This window comes from Cebus imitator, unplaced genomic scaffold (assembly GCF_001604975.1).
Source record: "Cebus imitator isolate Cc_AM_T3 unplaced genomic scaffold, Cebus_imitator-1.0 Scaffold154, whole genome shotgun sequence".
Lineage (NCBI taxonomy): Eukaryota > Metazoa > Chordata > Mammalia > Primates > Cebidae > Cebus > Cebus imitator.
The window spans coordinates 4,381,029-4,401,749 of NW_016107469.1; positions in this window are offsets into that span (position 1 = coordinate 4,381,029).

Below are 20,721 nucleotides of genomic sequence, written 5' to 3' on the forward strand. Positions count from 1 at the left end.
CGTTTTTCAGCTCCATCAATTCACTTATATTCCTTTCTATTTTGTCCATTCTTGTTAGCATTTCATCAAATCTTTTTTCAAGGTTCTTAGTTTCTTTGCATTTGGTTAGAACATGTTCTTTTAGCTCACAGAATTTTCTTATTACCCACCTTCTGAAGTCTGATTCTGTCATTTCATCACACTCATTCTCCATCCAGCCTTGTTCCCTTGCTGGTGAGGAATTGTAATCCCTTGTAGGAGGAGAGGTGTTCTGGTTTCGGGTGTTTTCATTCTTTTTGTGCTGGTTTCTTCCCATCTTTGTGGATTTATCCACCTGTTGTCTTTGTAGTTGCTGATTTTCAGATTGGGTCTCTGAGTGAACTTCTAGTTTGTGGATGATGAAGTTATATCTGTTTCTTAGTTTTCCTTCTAACAGTCTGGCCCCTCTGCTGTAGGGCTGCTGAGGTCCACTCCAGGCCCTGCTTGCCTGGAGATCACCTGCAGCAGCTGCAGAACAGTAAGGGTTTCTACCAGTTTCTTCATCTGCTATCTTTGTCCCAGAAGGATACCTGCCAAATGTCAGCCTGTTCTTTCCGTTTTGAGGTGACTCTTTGGATATACGGGGGTCAGGGAGCTTCTGGAGGAGACAGTCTGTCCTTTATTGGAGTTCAAGTGCTGAGCTGTGAGCTCCATTGTTCATTCAGAGTTGCTGGGCAGGTACATTTAGGTCTGCTGCAGCAGAACTCATAAACTCCCCTTCTTTTTCCGCAGGTGCTCTGTCCCAGGGAGTTAGGGCTTTATTTATGAGTTTCCGTTGTGCTGTTGCCTTTTTTTTTTTCAGGGCTGCCCTGCTCAGCAAGGAGGCAGCCTCGTCACTGTCTGCCTGCAGAGGCTTTGCTGAGCTGCTGTGGGCTCCACCCAGCTGCCGTGTGATCTTCCCTGCAGTCCTGTTTATATGGGTGCAGTTAGGGCTGCCTCGGCAATGGTGGCCCTCCTCTGTAATGGCGGACTCTCTCTGTAGTGGCAAGTTGCCTCAGCAACGGCAGGTGCCTCAGTGATGGTGGGCTGCCTCAGTGAAGGTGGACTGCCTCCATAACCATAGTGGTGGAGTGTCTCAGTAATGGCGTACGCCCCTCCCTCACAGATCTGGACTGTCCCAGGTTCAACTGTGCTTGCTGTGAAACTCTCAACTCAGAGCGTTTTCAATTACGTTTTTTTTGTTTTTGTTTTTGTTTTTTGTGGCAGGGTGGGACCAGCTGACCCTGATTACCTGGCTCCCTGACTCAGAGTCTTTTAGTTTAACGGTCGACCCTCTCCCAGGTGTTCCAGTCACCTGTTGAAAAGGCACCGGGATCTGTGTGATTTCCCTTGCAGCAACTCACTGCGTCTGCTGAAATAGCGGCGCTGAGATTCCTGGTGGTTTTTTTGCCCAGGAATCTCCTGGCCTGGCTCCCTGTTCAGTCCCCTTTTAAATCAGATGAATGGGCGACTTGCCTTCCCAGGTCTCCAATCGCCAGCTAAGAGGGCACCTGGACCAGTGTATTTTGTACAGAGAACCACCGCGCTACGGCACCGGCAAGCAGCCAGGCGGGCCAAAACAGCTGCGTGGGCCAAAACAGTCATGCTGGCGACCCATGGAGCTCCTCCGCCTGGAAATCTCCTGGTCTGTGGGCAGTAAAAATCCATTTGGAAATGGCGGCGTCCACTCACCCTCTGAGCCTTCACTGGGAGCTGCAATCCTGACCTGTTCCTAGTCGGCCATCTTCTGACAGGTCTTAGATTTGTTTGCTCTTGCTTCTCTAGCTCTTTTAATTATAATGTTAGGGTGTCAATTTGAGATCTTTCTAGCTTTCTGCTGTGGGCATTTAGTGCTGTAAATGTCCCTCTTAACACTGCTTTAGCTGTATCCCAGAGATTCTGGTACGTTGTCTCCTTTTTCTCATTGGTCTCAAAAAATGTCTTGATTTCTGCCTTAATTTCAGTATTTATCCAGGATTCATTCAGGAACCGGTTATTCAATTTCCATGTAATTGTGCAGTTTTTTCATCTTTGTTGTTTTAAAGTCTGTTTTGTCAGAGACTAGGATAACAACTCCTGTCTTTTGTTTTTTCTTTCCATTTGCTTGGTGAATTTTCTTCCATCCCTTTATTTTGAGCCTGTCTGCCTTTGCCCATGAGATGAGTCTCCAGACTACAGCACACCAGTGGGTCTTCACTCTTTATCCAATACCCTCAGACTTTTTTAATGGAACTAATGTCATTGATGAAGGTAGGACCCTCATGATCTACTCACCTGTCAAAAGCCCTACTTTATAATTCCATGTTGAAAATTATGATTCCATATATGGATTTTGGAAGAACACACTCAGACTATAGCACCTCCCAAAGACCTGAACTCTTAAAGCCATCACACTGGGGGTTTAGATTTCAACATAAAAATTTGGGGGTGAGGGAATACAAGTATTCAGTATATAACAAAGGCATCAAAAACCCCACAAAAGCACAGACTGGCATTCCTTATGAAGATACATGCAAAAATCCTCGAGACAATGCTAAAACAAAACTTGGTCACACATAAAAAGGTTTACGTAATATAACCAAGTAGAATTTATCTCAGCAATGCAAAGTTAATTCAGTACATGAAAATCAATAAAATAATATGCAATATGAATGGAAAAAAGGACAAGAAATACAGAAACATCTCAATAGGTACAGAAAAACATTTGACAAAATTCAACATCCTTTCATGATGAAAACACTATATTAATTTTTAAAACTAGGAATATACAGAAATGTTCTCAACCAGAAAGTCGGCAGGTGTGAAAACCCATAGTTAGTATCAAAAATGAAACCAAGAAAATAATTATAATTACAATAGTACCAGAAAGAATTAAATATTTAGGAATAGAATTGATAAAAGAAGTATGAGAAAACTATACTGTGCACTGAAAATTGTAAAATATCATTAAAAATTAAAGATAATTTAAAGACATTCTATTTTTATGAATCAAAAGTCTTATTACTACTATGATAGTAATACCTTGAAAATACATTTACAGATTCAACACATTTCTTTTCAAAATCCCTACTGCTTCCTTCCGCAGAAATTGGCAAAGCGAGTCATTCATATAGAGATGTAAGGCAGCCTAAATATCTAAAACAATCTTGATAATAATGAACAATGTTGAAAGATGTTTGTTGCATTGAATATTTCCTGTTTCAATACTTACTATAAACTAGACTGATCAAGACAATATGGGAATGACATAAGCATATTCATAGGGATCAATTGAAAGTCTAAAAATATATCCTCATGTTTATGTTCAGTTGATTTTCAACAAGGGTGCCAAGACAATTAAAAAGGGGGAGAGTAATAGTCTTCAACAGATGGTGCTGCACCAGCTGAATTTCAACATAACAAAAGATTGAAATTGAAACTGTCCCTAACATTATATACAAAAATCAGTAATGTATCAAAAACCTAAATGTAAAAAAATAAAATTTTAAAAATATTAGAAAGAAACATAATAGTAAATCTTTGCAACCTTAGGTAAGCAAAAGCCTTCTAAGTCTGTCATCTAAAGCACAGGGAAAAAAATAGATAAATTGAACTTTAACAAAATTTAAAAGTTTTTGCTGCAAATAACATCAGTGAAAAGATAACCAACAGGTTGGGAGAAAAGTATGTATAAATAATATAGCTTATGATGCAATAGTATACAGAATACATGAAAATAGATATTAACAAAACAAATGAAAATCTTGTAGAATAAAAACTACATACATCATTGAAAGAAATCATAGAAAACCAGAAAAATTTAAAAGATATTTCTATGTTTAATGATTAGAACAATTAATACTGCTAAAATGACAATACTCTCAAAATTATCTGCAAATTGTATAAAAGTTCTATTAACATCTTAGCTATTTTATACACAAAAATTGAAAAGCTCATTCTAACATTTACATAAAGACACAAGGGTCCCAGAATAGTCCCCCAAAATTTTTTTTAAAAATAACATATTTGGAGGACTTCGTCTTCAATTTTAAGATATACTGCAAAGCTGTAATAATCAAGCCATAATGGTATTGGCCTAGTGATAAACATAGAGATCATTCGAGTAGAATGGACAGTCCATCATAAGTAAAATATCATACCAATGGTCAGTTTTTCACAAGTGTTTAAGACAGTCTAATGGCAAAAACTCTTTTCAACAAATGGCATTGGAATAACCAGCTATTCTCTTACAAAAGAATAATGTTGTACCCTACCTCACACTATAGGTAAAAATAAAATTATAAAATTTTAAGAATAAAACATTGGAGTAAATCTTTGTAAATTTGATTACGCAATGCTTTCTTACATAGAAACCTAACATGTAAGTGACAAAACAGACATCACTTTTATGTCATCAAAATTAAAACACTCATGCTTTAATGGTAATCATAAGAAAGAGAAAAATAACCAAGAGACCGTAAAATAATTTTGGCAAATTATATATTTGACAAGTAACTTATACTGAGAATATATAAAATCTCTTATAACCCAATAATAAAGAGATAAATAACCCAGTTAAAACATGGGGAAAGGATTTCCATAGACACCTAACCAAAGAAGTTAAACAAATGGCAAATAAGCACATGAAAATATAATCAACACCATATGTTAGTCATTGGGGAAATACAAATGGACACCACAATGAGATATCACTTCACACACAATAGAATGGTTATAATAAAAAGACAGATTAAATCAAGCATTAGTAAGGAAGTGGAGAAATTAGAACGCTTATGTATTTATTTTTGGTAGGAATATAAAATAATCCAACTGCTTTGGAAATCAGCTTGGAAGCTCTTCAAATATTAAACATATAGTTACCATACAACCCAGCAATTCCTATACTAAGTACATACTAAAGATAATCGAAAAACAATTTACACACAAATACTTGTAGATTCACAGCATAATTATTTATAATAGGAAAAACAAATACTTCTATTCATCAACTGATAAATGAAAAATAAAATGTGATCCATTCGTGTAATGGAATATTATTCAGCCACAGAAAGGAATGAATTACTGATATGTGCTGCCATGTGAATGAACCTTGAAAACTTTTTGCTAAGGCAAAGAAGCCAGACAAAAAATAAGATATGTTTTATGATTACCTGCATATAGAATGTGCAGATTAGGCAAATTCATAAAGACAAAATGTAATTAGTGCTTTCCAGGAACTTGTTACATGGAGATGTGGGGGTGGCAAGTGTTGAGTGACTGCTAATTGGTATCAGCTTGTTTCTGGTGGTGTTGGAAACATTGGAGAATGAGACAATGGCAGTGGCTGCACAACCCTGTGAATACACTAATATCTACTAATTATATATGTTAAAAATATGCTTTTATCATTTACAAATAAAATCTCAATAAAGTTTTTGTATTTAATTGAGTCTGGAGAGTGCATTCTAAGAAAACATAACTCAGTGGGTAATACCTCCTTTCTTTGGTACACCAAAAGCTATATTCCCTTGTACTTGGACCCCACAAGCATCCATAGCATTGAGCTTTACAGAGCCTTGGTGAGGATAGAAGAAACTTGAGCTCCTAGCAATGAACTGCGCTTCCAAGAGAAATGACAGGGTTTTTCAAGGACACTAAACCAACTTCTTCAGCTCTCTGCATCTTGAGTAAATCTGGCTCTGATTACAACACTGGATTCCAAGAATGTTTCCATGCATATTAAAAAGTATAAAAACAATGTAATGTTTTGAGCAAGAAGATAGATGCTATGTAAATTTTTGACCAGAGGCAGAAAAAACATATGCTATACATGAGGAACAAGTACATGAAAGCATTTGGAAATAAAGGAATTAAGGGAAGGAGAGGGGGAGAAATAAATGAGAGAACGAATAAATAAAATAAGAAATTTAAAATGATGAGTGTTACCCAGAAAATAAAAAAATAAAATATGATAATTAGTGACTTGGATTTGGGATACTTACTGGGTTTGTGTGGTTAAGTAAGGCCTGTCTAAGCAAGTAACATTTTAACTAAAGTTAGAGAAAAATAAGACAGTCATTTGAAACTTCGGAAAAAGAGCATTCCAGGTGGAGGAGCAGCAGTTTAAAAAGTCATTGAACAATGTATGGATTTGTTTTCTGTTGCTTATAATAAAATATTTGAAACGGAGTAATTTATAAAAACAAAAGGAATTTATTTCTTACAGTTATGGAGGCTGGAAAGTACAGGTATTGATCGACTTGTGACCTATGCAACTTACGACCACTCGACTTGATGACCACAATCGCTAGCCACGACTGCTCCGCGTCTGGCAGCGCAAACGATGCCCAGCTGGGCATACGACAGTGCAGACCAGCTTCTGGCAGCACTACCATCTCTGCGTGCATATAGCCTACTCAACTTACGACCAAATTGTGTTACGACCAGTCTGTCGGAACCAATCGTGGTCGTAAGTCGAGCACTAGCTGTACAAGGTCAAGGGAGTTCTTCTGGTAAGAACCTTCCTGCTGGTGGGGACTCTGCAGTATCCCAAGGCAGCACAAGGCAGCACGTATCGAGGGGCTGAATGTGCTAACATGTTGGCTTAGGTCTCTTTTTCTCTTGTTTTAAAGCTACCAGTTCCCGTCCCATTATAATATATTAACCATTAATGATTCCTGAGGGCAGAGCTCTCATGATCCAATCGCCTCTTGAAAGCCCCACCTCTCCCATTATAATTTATTAATCCATCAATCTATTCATGAGGGCAGAGCCCTCATGATCCAATCACCTTTTGAAGGCCCTGACTCTCAATATTGCAACAGTGGAAATTAAGTTTCAAAATAAGTTTTGGAGGGGACAAATATTCAAACTAAGGAAGGAAGTAGAAGTGACCAGGATCATGGTAGTACAGCTAGTGCTCGACTTACGACCATGGTCGGGACCACGGACCGGTCATAACACGATTTGGTCGTAAGTTGAGTAGGCTATATGTACAGTTGAAATGATGCACGCGGAGATGGTAGTGCTGCCAGAAGCTGGTCCGCACTGTCGTACGCCCAGCTGGGAAACGTTTGCGCTGCCAGACGCGGAGCAGTCGTGGCTAGCAATTGTGGTCATAAAGTCAAATGGTCGTAAGTTGCATAGGTGGTAAGTCTATCAATACCTGTAAAGCTATTGTGTAGTTTGCCAGTGGAAGTGCTATGAGAAGTGATAAGAAGTGGATAGTGATAGGTGATGCAGGATATTGCTAGCCATGTCAGGAATCTGAATGTTGTTCTGTTTGCAAAGGAAAGTAGTTGTGTGGTTTTGAGCAAAAGAGGGTCATGATCTGATTTATGTTTATAAAAACAAACAAACAGAAGCATATTGAGTCATTGACATTATTTCCCAAACTGGATGTTTTATGTGGCAGTGGAATACAGCTAGTGCTCGACTTACGACCACGATTGGTTCTGACAGACCGGTCGTAACACGATTTGGTCATAAGTTGAGTAGGCTATATGTACAGTACTGTGAAATGATGTTATAAAAATCTTTAAGTCATATTTTATTATAATTTTCTTTCATTATTGTTATATATCATAATTTTCTTTGTTCATTTTATGCCATTTGTATAATCTCTACACCATTTTGTTTCTTATTTTTACATTCGTCAAGTTTAAATAAAACACTGCATTACCAGTACAACTGGTTTAATATTGCAAAACATACAAAATTGAAAAATACAGGTGCATACATAAATACAAAATACAGGTGTAAAAAATACCATAGGAAACATTTTCCCAATTGCAAAACATATCAAAATATATAAACATGTATGAAACATTTTATTGGCTGCTGGTGCTTGGCTGCGGATCGTTGATGTCGTCATCTGAGGCAGCAGTTGGGGTTAACAGAGTTGATTTTTTCATAAACATGGTGAGCTTTGTCTGAATTGTATGTTTCTTTTTTTCTTCCTAAATTTCAATACACGGACAAAACACATCATGTGCCATCCGTTCAATCCTTGCAAATCATTTGATGTTTGGGTCCATTGCTTCGAAATGTATAAGAAGTTTATTGGGTGGGGTTTGATGAAAAATATCCAAGACACAAAACACAAATTGCTGTACCAAGTCTGGGATAACAGCTGAAATGGTGCACGTGGAGATGGTAGTGCTGCCGGAAGCTGGTCCGCACTGTCGTACGCCCAGCTGGGCAATGTTTGCACTGCCAGACACAGAGCAGTCGTGGCTAGTAGCGATTGTGGTTGTAAAGTCGAATGGTCGTAAGTTGCATAGGTCGTAAGTCGATCAATACCTGTAGTTGAATTTAACAAAGGAAGTAGTTATAAACTCAAATTTTCATTAATGATACATTAATGATAAAATATAAAACTTTATTGTGCCCCAACAGAGAAACTTGTTTTGTTAAAAATTTAGTGGTTCTTATGCAAGATTTGGAAGCCAAAAATCAGTATTTTATAAGTAATATAAATAATTTTTAGTTTTGAAGGTAGATATATGTTTTCATTTTATCATAGGTTTTAAATGATGCTTCATATATCCTTTAGTGTTTATTTTACTATAACTTTGAATAGATTGCTCTTTGAACACATTCAAAATGTGGTAGGTATGGTGCCAGTGGATATCTACTTTACGTTATTTTGGAAAAGGATGGGAAGACAATTTTGGGGGACTGAATACAGGCAGGACTGAAACAAACAATTGAGATGGTCAATGCCAGAGACTCCTGGCCTCGATCTTTGATTCAACCCAGCCCTCTATAGTTGCCAGAATTGTGACAACACTGGCTTGGACTACATTCTAAGAAGATAAGCGGTATAGAAGTAATTATTCCTAGGCCAAGTTGCATGTGTTCCCTAATGCAGTTGACTTGGAGCTTCTATCTGATTGCATCATATTAGCAGATTTTAATAAGTAAATTATGACAGTGTGACTCTCAGAACTAAGTTTAGGATGACTCCATGGGTACAAACCAACCCCTCCCTGCTCCAGAAAATGTCTAGATTGAGTTTCTCAATGGAATTGGTGAATCTGATATTTGTCACATATTATTATAAGCAGTAGGATACCTTCATGGGAAATTGAATACAAAGGGAGATTGCCCCTACAATGAAAAGAATGTTTCTGAGTCTTTTGCTTTAGCCATTTTCATGCAGTTATGTCTGAGTGTCTTTTACTTGCATTAGAGACTTGTGTCTTTTATCAGTGTTTCTTGGTACCATCAACATTGCTTCAATCACACACCATCTGTCAGTAACAGCTATTACCTTCTCTAATATTGAATCCCCATCATTACCTGTAAAGAGGTCCTGTTTAACATAGATTTATTTAAATAGACATCAAGTAACACTTAAGATATGCTCTCAGCCAGGTGCAGTGGCTCACACCTATAATCCCAGCCCTTTGGGAGTCCGAGGCAGGTGGACCACTTGAGGTCAGGAGTTTGAGACCATCCTGGCTAACATGGTGAAATCCTACCTCTACTTAAAAAAAAAAAAATTAGCTGGGGTTGTTGCTTGTGCTTGTAATCTCAGCTACGGGGGCGGCTGAGGCAGGAGAATCACTTGAACCAGTGAGTCAGAGGTTGCAGTGAGCCAAGATCACGCTACTGCACTTAGCCTGGCAACAGAGCAAGACTCCATCTCAAAATAATAATAGTAATAACAATGCTCTCACTACAGTCTTGAATATCTATAATTAAGGAAAATATTAGATTCCCATTCCCCTTTGGCAGGACATTAGATGTTTGGACCAATCTAAAGATATAGTACAATTTTATAAAGAAATGTATAGAATCCGAGAAAAGTGTATGCTTAGGACCTATACTTATTGCTTACTTGCTTGAAGTCCATTGAGATTTGAGGCTAAAGACAAGTATGTTGGATTTTTTAATTCCCTAAGCAATTATCAGTCAGTTCAAAATACCCTACAGCAGGAGGCAATATATATATTCATTTTACTCATTTCCAGTTTTTGATCACTTCGTGAAAGCAGCTATGTTTGAGAAATGACTAGGTCAATCTGAAAGTGGCAAGGAAGCGAATTAGGTAACAGGTATGTCTGACTTCCATCCCATGTGCTCTTCTTGTAACTAACATTCTGTGATCTTGAATCTTGATGGGACTTATGGTGGCTCCAACCAATGGAGTATGGGAAAAGGGATTCTTTTTGACTTCCAAGATGAGTTCATAAAAAGACACATCTTCCTCCCACTTCCCCTCTCTTTCTCTCTCTTTCTCTCTCTCTCTCTCTCTCTCTCTCTCTCTCTCTCTCTCTCTCTCTCTGGATGCTTGCTTTGGGGACCATTCTTCCATATTGTAAGGAAGCTTCAGCCATGTGGGGAGGCCATACTTGGGTGTTCTAACCAACAGCCTTAGCTAAGGTTTCAGCCAACAGCCAGCATCTACCACCAGGCACGTGATGGAATGACCCTTCAGAAAATTCCATCCCCCTAGCCATCAAGTCACTTCAGCTGATGCCAATTGGAGCACAGATAAGCAGCCTCACCAATCCTAGACTTAATTGTAGATTCATGAATAAAATAAATGCTCATTATTTTAACACAGTAAATTCAGGGGTGCTTATTTTTACAGAGCCATAGTAACTAAAATAACTCCAAGCTTATATATCCAACTGCTTGATTGCCAAGTGCAATTCTAAAATGATAAAAGTCAAATTCCTTATTATTCCCTCATACCCTGTTCCTAAGCAGTCTTTTTTTATCTCAGTAAATGACAACATTATTTTTCCAGTTTCTTAGCCATAAACCATAGATTCATCTTTGATTTGTCTCTCTCTTACACCTGATACACATATGTCACTGTTAGCTTTACCTTCACACTGTATCTAAATATGGCAACTTTTCCCGCATTCAGCCCTTTTACCTGGTTTAAGCCATCAACAATGTTTATCTGGATTATTTCAGTAGGCTTCTGAATGGTCTTTCTGTTTAATCCCTATCTTTCCTTCCAGTTGCTATAATAGAATACCTGAGACTTGACGATTTACAAAGGAAAGAGATGTATTTAGCTCATGATTCTGGAGGTTAGGAGGTCCAAGATTAGACAGCTGCATCTGGTGAAAGCCACATGCTGCATCATAATATAGTGCAGAAGCAGAAGGGGGAGCAGGCACGTGCAGAGACCAAAGATGAGAGCCAGTTTTGTTTCATAACAATCCACTCTCTTAGTAACTAATGTGGTATTTTGAAAGCAAGAACTCACTCCCTTGCGAAAGGCATTAATTCCTCTTTATGATCTAATAATTTCCTAGAGACACCACCTCTCATCATAGCCACACTGGGAACCAAGTCTCCATATGAGTTTTAGTGAGAATAAATCATATTTGAACAATAGCGATTCCTCAGTTTCCTATACCTTAATCTCCATACAGCATCCAGAGGAATCCTTCTGGAATATATTACTTCGCTGCTCCTTATGAGTAAAGAACAAGGTCTTTAAAATAGGTCCCCAGTTTTCTCTCTATTCTCATGGCCTCATATTCTTCTCCATGCTTACTAAGCAGCAGTTACACTTGCCTCAATGTTACTCCATGATCATGCCACCTACTTTCTTGTCTTTGCTGTTTCTGCTGCCTGACATACTGTTTCATTAGTTACCATATTGCTCAGTTCTTCATTATGTACAAATATTTCTTCAGAGAAGCATTCCTTGACCAACTTATTTTGTTTTTTACCATTTTTTGTTTTCCGTTTATTACTTTTCAATATTTGACATTGTTACCCATTATACATTTATTTGTTATCTCTTAATACTTACTAAAATGTAAGGTCCATACAGGCAGGAACTTTTTCTGTTTTGTTAGCTGATGTAATCCAGCACCTAGAATAATGCTTGGTATAGAGCAGCTGCTTAATAAATATTTGTTGGTTATAAAACCAGGAGCCTTCTAAAATCCCCTTCTGGGGTAATCTTGAAAAATAAACAATAAGCTGTCATAGAATCTTTCCTACGGGAAGTAGAAAAAGAAAGCTGAATATTTCCAGAGGCCATTAGTTTCATTTTTTATTGTGTTACTGCTGTGTTAAGCACTTATGTCTTAACATGGCGGGCAGTTAGAATACAGTTTATTAAGATATTTTAATTTTGTTTACTTCAATGAACTTAAAAGCAAGTGTAATGAAAGGCTCCAGGTCCTATGATAGGATTTTTTTCAAAAAAAGAAACAAGAGAACACAATGGAAGGATTTGTTGATTCTTTGTGGAAGACAGCTTAGAGAAAATTGATATGGAGTCTTGAAAGATAAGCTTTTTGCTAAGTAAATTGGAAAGGTGGTATTGGAGGTGCATGAGAGCATCCCAAGATTTAGGAGCAACATGAACAAAGAATGTCTAGGTGAGAGAGTTTTGCATATTTGAGGCCTGAAAACCTTCTATGGATGGAGTTTGTGTAAAATGTAGCATTATGTGAAAGAGGAGATTGAAGAGGTAAAAGAGACGGGAAAATGTGTAACAGGACTTCAATGTCATATTTGTTTGGCATTAATGTGTACTGAATGGAGAACCTACAAAGGTTCTAAGCATGGCTCTTTTCTATTTTAGGATTCTTAATGACTACAGATGTAGCTAAATAATTTGGTCAGTCCATTTCCTTGTGTTCTATCCATACAGCACAATGAATTTTCAGGGACACAAAAATACTTCTCACAAATAATTCTTTAAGGAAGGAATTGCACCAGCTGCATCAATCAATTCTAAACAAGCTATAGTCATGGAAACACTGTTTGTTAAAACAACATGTGCAGTTCTTTTCATGGGCCTAATTTTATGAAAAAAATGCTAGGTACTTCAATAAAAATAAATGACAATATTTAAAACTAGACTAGATTTCAGAACCAGACTAAATGTCAAGAATAGTGAAATTGCTAATTAAATTCTGATGGTGTGCTATGAAGTCATTTAAAAACATGATTATAATGATGTAATAACAAAGAGAAATAGTTAAATGTATAACATTAACTTAAAAAGTGAAATTCAAAATTGTATTTTCTATGAGATTTCCAAAAAAGAGAAAAAAAAAAGAATCATTGTGGTAGCTAGACTCCAAAATGGCCTCCAGTGGTGTATTAGTCAGGAGTCTCTAGAGGGATAGAACTAATAGGATGTATTAGTTATAATTTCATTATTTATGAAATTTTATATATATCAATGAAGGGGAGTTTGTTAAGTATGAATTTACAGGATTGCAAAGTCCCACAATAGGCTGTCTGACAGCCAAGGAGCAAGGAAGCCAGTCCAAGTCCCAAAACTGAAGAACCTGGAGTTTGACGTTTGAGGGCAGGGAGCATCTAACACTGGAGAAAGATGTGGGCTGGGAGGCTAGGCCAGTCTCCCCTTTTCACATTTTTCTGCCTGTTTTATATTCACTGGCGGCTGATTAGATTACATCCACCAGATTAAGGGTGGATCTACCTTCCCCAGCCCACTGGCTCAAATGTTAATCTCTTTTGACAACACCCTCACAGACACACCCAGGATCAATACTTTGTATCCTTCAATCCAATCAAGCTGACAGTCTTAACCATCACAAGTGGTTATTTCCTCCTGTTGTTTATTCCATATATAGTCCCCTTTCACATGGAATAGGGCTGACATGTGCAACTAACAGCAGAAATAACAGTATGTGAGTTCTAAGGTTAGATTATAAAAAATATTGTATGTTATCTCGTTACTTTTTGATCACTCACTCTAGGGGAAACCAGTCATCACATCCATGAAGATACTCATGTAGCCCTATAAAGAACTCTACATGATGAGAAAAATTGAGGTCCTCTGCCAACATTCAAAACAGACCTGCCAACCATGTTTGTGAGCCTTGGACTCAGATCCTTGAATCCTAGTCAAGTTTTCATATGACTCTATTCCCACTTGATATTTTGACTATGTTGGGAAAACATTTTTATTCAGGCAACATGGGTCCTAGTGGTTAAGGGAGAATAGGGTGAGTAGGGAGTGGGGAAGCTGCTAATTAATTGAGAGCAGATGGATTAACAAGAGAAAGCTTATTTCACATGCACAGGTGAACACCTTAAGTGGAGTGCCTCCCTAGAGAGTCCTAGGTAGGGGTTTATTCGGGAGCTTAACAAAAGTGTGTGTGAAGGGGGAAGGGAGTGGTTAGGGCTTCCAAATGAAAGTATGGGAGGGTCAGTTGGACTGCTTTATACAATTTCTTATCCCAGTGCTAATGGGCAGTCTCCTTCCTGGCTGGGAGCTCCTACTGAGGAGGATTTATGGCAGCTGAATTCTTGGAAAACATTGCTTTAATCATCAATCAAAAGGATATTCAGATGAGGCGTTTAGTACAGCTGCTATTGGTCCAAAAGTTTTCAGTTAAAAGTAGTCTTTATGCTATTCTGAAAGGGAAGTGGTTGTTTCCTTCAACTGCGATTTGATAAGACATTGTGAATCATTATTACCCAGTTAAGCCATTCCTAAATACCAAATTTATGAAACCATGTGAAATAAAATATTCACTATTGTTTAACTCTTAAATTTTGTGCAATATTTTAATGCAGCGATTAATAAGTAATTTAGCTATATATTTTATTTCCAGAACTTTCTAGAATGTGGTACTAATTTTATAATAAAAATTAATAAAGTTACCTACTTGATTTTTAATAACAAAATAAAGGCTAGGTGTGGTGCCTTACACCTTTATAGGCTAGCACTTTGTGTAGGCCAAGGCAGGAGGATTGCTTGAGTCCAGGGTTTTGAGGCTACCCTGGCCGACAAACTTATTAGATCTTCGATTATGTAACATGAAAATAAAATTTTAGGAACTTGCAAATTTATATGCTACAGGGAAAAGTTAAGCCCTGAAAGTGATCTCACGTAACACAACTCTCTTCCTTCTTTGGTGCATGCCCATTGCTTTCTGACATATGTGTTGAAATGTTATACATTATCTGGATTCCCTATTCTTGATGCAAACTTAGACTAGATAACATTAAAAATAGGACCATTTATAATTGTTCTTCTTTACAATACAATGTTAAACAGCCCCCTTAAAAGTATTATCTATATTAGCCAATCAAATTTTATGTCCGTTTGCCTTTGTATGAAAAATTGTTGTAATTCTGTTTAACACTTCCATTTTGCCTACATAAATAATCATCATTTTCCCACACATGGAGCAGGGTTCATCATTTTTTTGATGCAATTCTGATAGCTGACCTCATACTTTACACTTGAATACATTCTTTTAACTAGATCCTGAGCCTTTTAATTATTTTACATTTACATTTTACAATCCAGGTAGGACCCAAAGCAAGCTTCCTCTGATCCTCACTGCTTCATTAACATTTGGATCGTTGGTACTGGCACAATTGGCTTTCACTCACCTGACCTCATTGAAACTGGGAAGGGTCCCTTCAAGGCTTTTTCTCAGGTTTTACATCCTCTCTGGCTTTGACTGAGATTCAAATTTTATTCAAGTGCCCTGATTCCATGCTTGATGGAGCTAGAATTGAAGGTTTACTTTTAGAGGTAGGAGTTAGGTGTGTTAATTCTCTAGAGATTCCGCCATTTCCAGGTATGTGGTTTCACTTTTTTTTTGAGGCTAAGGGTCCTTTTTGTGTGTGGTTTTTTTTTTTTTTTTTTTTTTGGTCTTGCTTGCTAAAGTTTGCAGCCTTTCCTCTCATTGGCATTTGGTCAAGGAGAAAATTTTCTCTTTGGAAAGAGAAAAAGTGAAAGAAGTGAAACTTTAAGGCTCCAGTAAAATTTGTTATCTTTACAATTGCCCACTCTCTTGAGCTTTGTTCAACTGACATATCTAAGCTTTATTTTTGTGTGACCAAAATTTCTCTTACAGTCTTGAATCACTTAAGAAGAGAACCCAAGTTATAATCAATAATCTATCCAAAACCAAGTCTTTCCTCTTAAGGAGAGATCCAAATACAGAAACTACAGCTGGATTCATGTGAAACGCTTATGGGGCCACCTCCTGTTGTTATTTTAAAAAATGGTATCACATAACTTATGAAAAAAACAAAGCTGTGGTGGCCAAACTGGGATACCATTGAAATTCCTAAACTAATCAATTCCGAAAATGGCTGGCTCTATATTAAACAGAATAATTGGGAGAGTTTTCAGTGATAATTGGGAGTTTCCAAAAGGGGTTCTAATAAAGTTATTTCTTTACAAAAGGAGAACAAAAACTTGTCTAAAACAATTTGTGAGTTAAAAAGACAGAAAATTTCTCCTCATCCTCTCTCAGTTTCTCCTTTTCTTAATCTGATAGCTGAACTACCTTGCCCAGATCTGTTTTCTTCTCTTCCTCCTGCTCCTACTGTTTGGGGTCCATTTCTTCAACTGCCAGTGTCAGGCAGAGTTAGAACCTGACCTAGTTGATCAGTCATAGTCAAAGGTAGAACTTAAAGAAATAGTTAATAAAGTACCCAATTCTCACCAGGACCCTGTTGCTTTTGCCAAGAAATTTAAATTAGCTATTTAAGCTTACATCTCTGTTTCCACTTTGAGAAAAATAAAATTATTTTAAATAGATAACTAACACATGCTCTTGTTGTGAGCACAAGCTGTTGTTGGTGTAGATCCACAGTATATGAAAGAAATTCCACCTTATGACAAGATTCCATTAGTCAGAGTAAACAAAAAATGTAAATGGTATGTGTCACAAATACTACTGTATCAGCATACAAGTGTCAGCCTCTACCTTTTCAACTAGGTCTCAAGGGATTTATATTTGCCTTCTAGTTATATTAGCTCCCATCCATCTCATAGAAAGAAACTTCTTAGAATTATGTAATATTTACATGGTTTTCCCGAAAAGGGAAAATTGTATTTAGAAAAATATGGTAAAACTGTATTACTAGACATAAAGTTTTCAAAATCAAATCCAATTGCATTCTGCGTTGCCATAGAAGACTCTCAATTATTGAGCAATGAAAGATCATAAAACCTTCTAAAGGTAGTGCTTGATCAGTTATGTTCAAAGTCTTCCAATGATATAGGGAGAATCATCTTTGCCACCCCAATCAGAGTTCAAGTAGATCCATCAAAACCTCATTCAAATTTTAAACATCATTTCAGAACTTAAACACTAAAAGGAATCAAGCATATAATTTCCTTTTCTTTTTTTTTTTTTCAAAATTTCAACTTTTCTTTTAGATTCAAGATATACATTTACAGGTTTGTTACTTGGATGTATTGGATGAGGTTGAGGTTTGGGGTAATAATGATCCCATCAACAGATAGTAAGCATGGTACCCAATAGTTTTTCAACCCATGCCCCTCTCTTTTTCTCCCTCACTCTTCTAGTAGTCTCCAGTACCTATTGTTTCCATCTTTATGTCCATGAGTACCTAATGTGGAGCTCCCATGTATTAGTGAGAACTTGATACATTAGGTTTTTGTTCCTGCACTAATTCACTTAGAATAATTACCTGCAGCTGCATCCATATTGCTGCAGAGGATATTATTTCATTCTTTCTTATGATTGCATAGTATTCTATGGCATATTCTATGATATATGTACCACATTTTCTTTAGCAAATCTACCATTGATGAGAACATAAGTTGATTCCATGTCTTTCATATTGTAAATAGTGCTGCAATCAACATATGAGTGAATGTGTTTTTTTATAGAATGATTTATTTTCCTTTAGGTATATACCCAGGAATGCAGTTGTGGGTTGAATGGTAGTTTTGTTTTAAGTTCTTTGAAAAATCTCCACACTGCTTTCTATAGTGGCTGAACTCATTCATATTACCACCAACAATGTATGAGCATTCTCTCTTTTCTCCACAGCCTCGCCAGCGTCTGTTATTTTTTGACTTTTCACTAGTAACCATTCTGACTGGTGCGAGATGATATTTCATTGTGGTTTTGACTTCCAATTTTCTGATGATTAGTAATAAAGAACATTTTTTATATGTTTTGTGGACACTTGCATGTCTTCTTTTGAGAAATGTCTGTTCATGTCCTTTGCCCTTTTTTTTTTTTTCCTTCAACCTTTTATTTTAGGTTCAGGGCATCCATGGGCAGGATTGTGACATGGGTAAATTGTGTGTTGCTGGGGTTTGGTGTACAAATGATTTTGTCACACAGGTAGTGAGCAGAGTATCCAGTAGGTAATTTTACTGCCTTCACCTTCCTTCCACCCTCCACCTCCAAGAAAACTACGGTGTCTGTTTTCCTTTCTTAGTGTCTATGTGTACTCAGTGTTTAGCTCCCTCTTATAAGTGAAAACATATAGTATTTAGTTTTCTGTTTCTACATTAATTCACTTAGAATAATAGCCTCCAGCTGCACTCATGCATCCATGTTGCTGCAAAGGACATAATTTCATTCTTATTTATGCTTTAGCCATTTTTAGTGGAATTATTTGTTATTTGTCTTTTTAATTAAGTTCCTTATAGATTCTGGATATTAAACCTTTGTTAAATACATAGTTTACTCTGATGGCATACTCTTTTTCTATGCATAAGTTCTTTAGTTTAACTAGATGCCACTTGTTATTTTTTTTCCATTTGTTGCAATGGCTTTTGACCTCCTTGTCATGAAATCTTTGCCTATACCTATGTCCAGATGTCCAGAGTGGTATTCATTAGGTTGTCTTCCAGGGTTTTTACAGTTTTAGGTTTTACACTTAAGTATTTAATCCACATTGACTTAATTTTTTTATAAGGTGTAAGGATGGGGTCCAGTATCAATCTTCTGCATATGGCTAGCCAGTATCTCAGCATCATCTATTGAATTTGGAGCCTTTTCTCCATTGCTTATTTGTCAACTTTGTCAAAGATCAAATGGCTGTAGGCAGACAGCTTTATTTCTGGGTTCTTTATTATGACCCACTGGCCTGTGGCCTACGTGTCTGTTTTTGTACCACCACCATGCTCTTTTGGTTACTGTAGACTTATAGTACAGTTGGAAGTTAAGTAATGTGAGGCTTCCAGCTTTGTCTTTTTTGCTTCACATTGCTTTAGCTATCCAAGTTCTTTTTTTGGTTCCACATGAATTTTAGAGAAGATTTTTTCAATTTTGTCAAAAAATGACATTGGTAGTTTGATAGGAATAGCCTTCAAATTATATAAAAAGAAGACAGACTCTCCTCTGTAAAGACCATGTAACACTCCAATCCTTCTTTGAGAAATCAAAGTTCTTTGAAAAATATCAAAACTGCTTTCTACAGTGACTGAACTAACATACATTCCCAGCAACAGTGTATAAGCATTCTCTTTTCTCTAAGGATACCAGATGGTAGAGGATAGATGATTGTACAGAATCTGAGAGCAATTAAAAACATAGTCATTTCTCAACATCTAGAAGTCCCAAAATCACATAAATTGTCAGCTGCCATTCCAACAGAAGGTGTGTCCTTTACTATAATAGACGTATGTTATACATACCTCAGTATTTCTATGAATAAAAATAGTTAATTTCTCTTTGCTTTCACTTTGAAAAACAGATAATACACATGGACAATCAAGCCTTAATAATACACTAAGAGCTGAACTTAACTTTTCACAGATATTAAAAGCAGATCTAAGATACTGACTTTAAAAATCCATTAGAATACATAGATAATTTACTCCTCTGCTCAGAGGATAAGTAAGCCTTTACTGAAAATGAGATTCACTCATTACAACAACTACCCTTAAAGAGACACAAGGTTTCTAAAGGTAGACTTCACTTTTGTCAAAAAAACAAGTAAACTACTTAGGCTATCCAAGGAAGGAATTTTTATTAATCCAAACAGACTAAAATAGATCTTAGCTTTTCTGCCACCAAGAACCAATAAAGTGTTGAGAGGGTTTTGGGGACTGACAGGATATTTTAGAAAGCGAATCCCAAACTATGTCTTAAAATGCCAGCCCTTATACACTGTCTTAAAATAAGACATACTAGACCTTCTAGATTTAACAAAAGATCAACATTAGAAATGATTAAAAAATACCTTGCTAATATCTCAGCTTTGGGTCATCCAAATTATAATTTTTCATTTTCATTGTAAATACATGGAAGTAGTGCTAACACTTTTGGGGGTCCTAAGACAAAAACATTAAAACCAAAATGAACCTGTTAGGGTATTATAGCCAGCAGTTATGGTGGCTGTGTGACTACCACCATGTGGCATGGCCATAATAGTCACTGCTTTGTTGGTTAAGGCAACTGATGAAATTTTAAAGGGGACACCCCTTAGTGTTTTCATCCCTCATTTTGTGAAATCATTGCTAACCTTCACCACACGCAACGTTATTCATTTAGTAGATTAGCTCTATAGGAAGTTTTACTTCTTTCAGCTTCTCATATCACTATATCTAGGTATAAAAGTCTAAATCCTGCAGTTCTTCTGCCTTGACTTGCAGATGAAATACTGCACAATTGCATAACCTTAGCTATTCAACTTCTTTATGCTAGGAGAAGAGACTCTCCTTACTTATGCTAATGTAGTTTGGTTTAAAGATGGATCTTACTTAAATGATGTATCTGGGACATACTGTGCAAACTACCCAATATTATCTTTAACTGAAAAAATAGAATGTGCCTACCTTCCAGAAGCCACCTCAGCTCCATAAGCAGAATTTATTTTATTGATTAGGGCTTGCTGATCGTCAAAAAAAGCAACCACTGAGGGAGGTAGAAGATGGCCGTTTAGGAACAGCTCAGGATTGCAGCTCCCAGTGAAAGCGCAGAGGGTGAGTGGACGCCCTGTTTTTATTGCCCACAGACTAGGAAATTCCCGGGCAGAGGTGCTCCA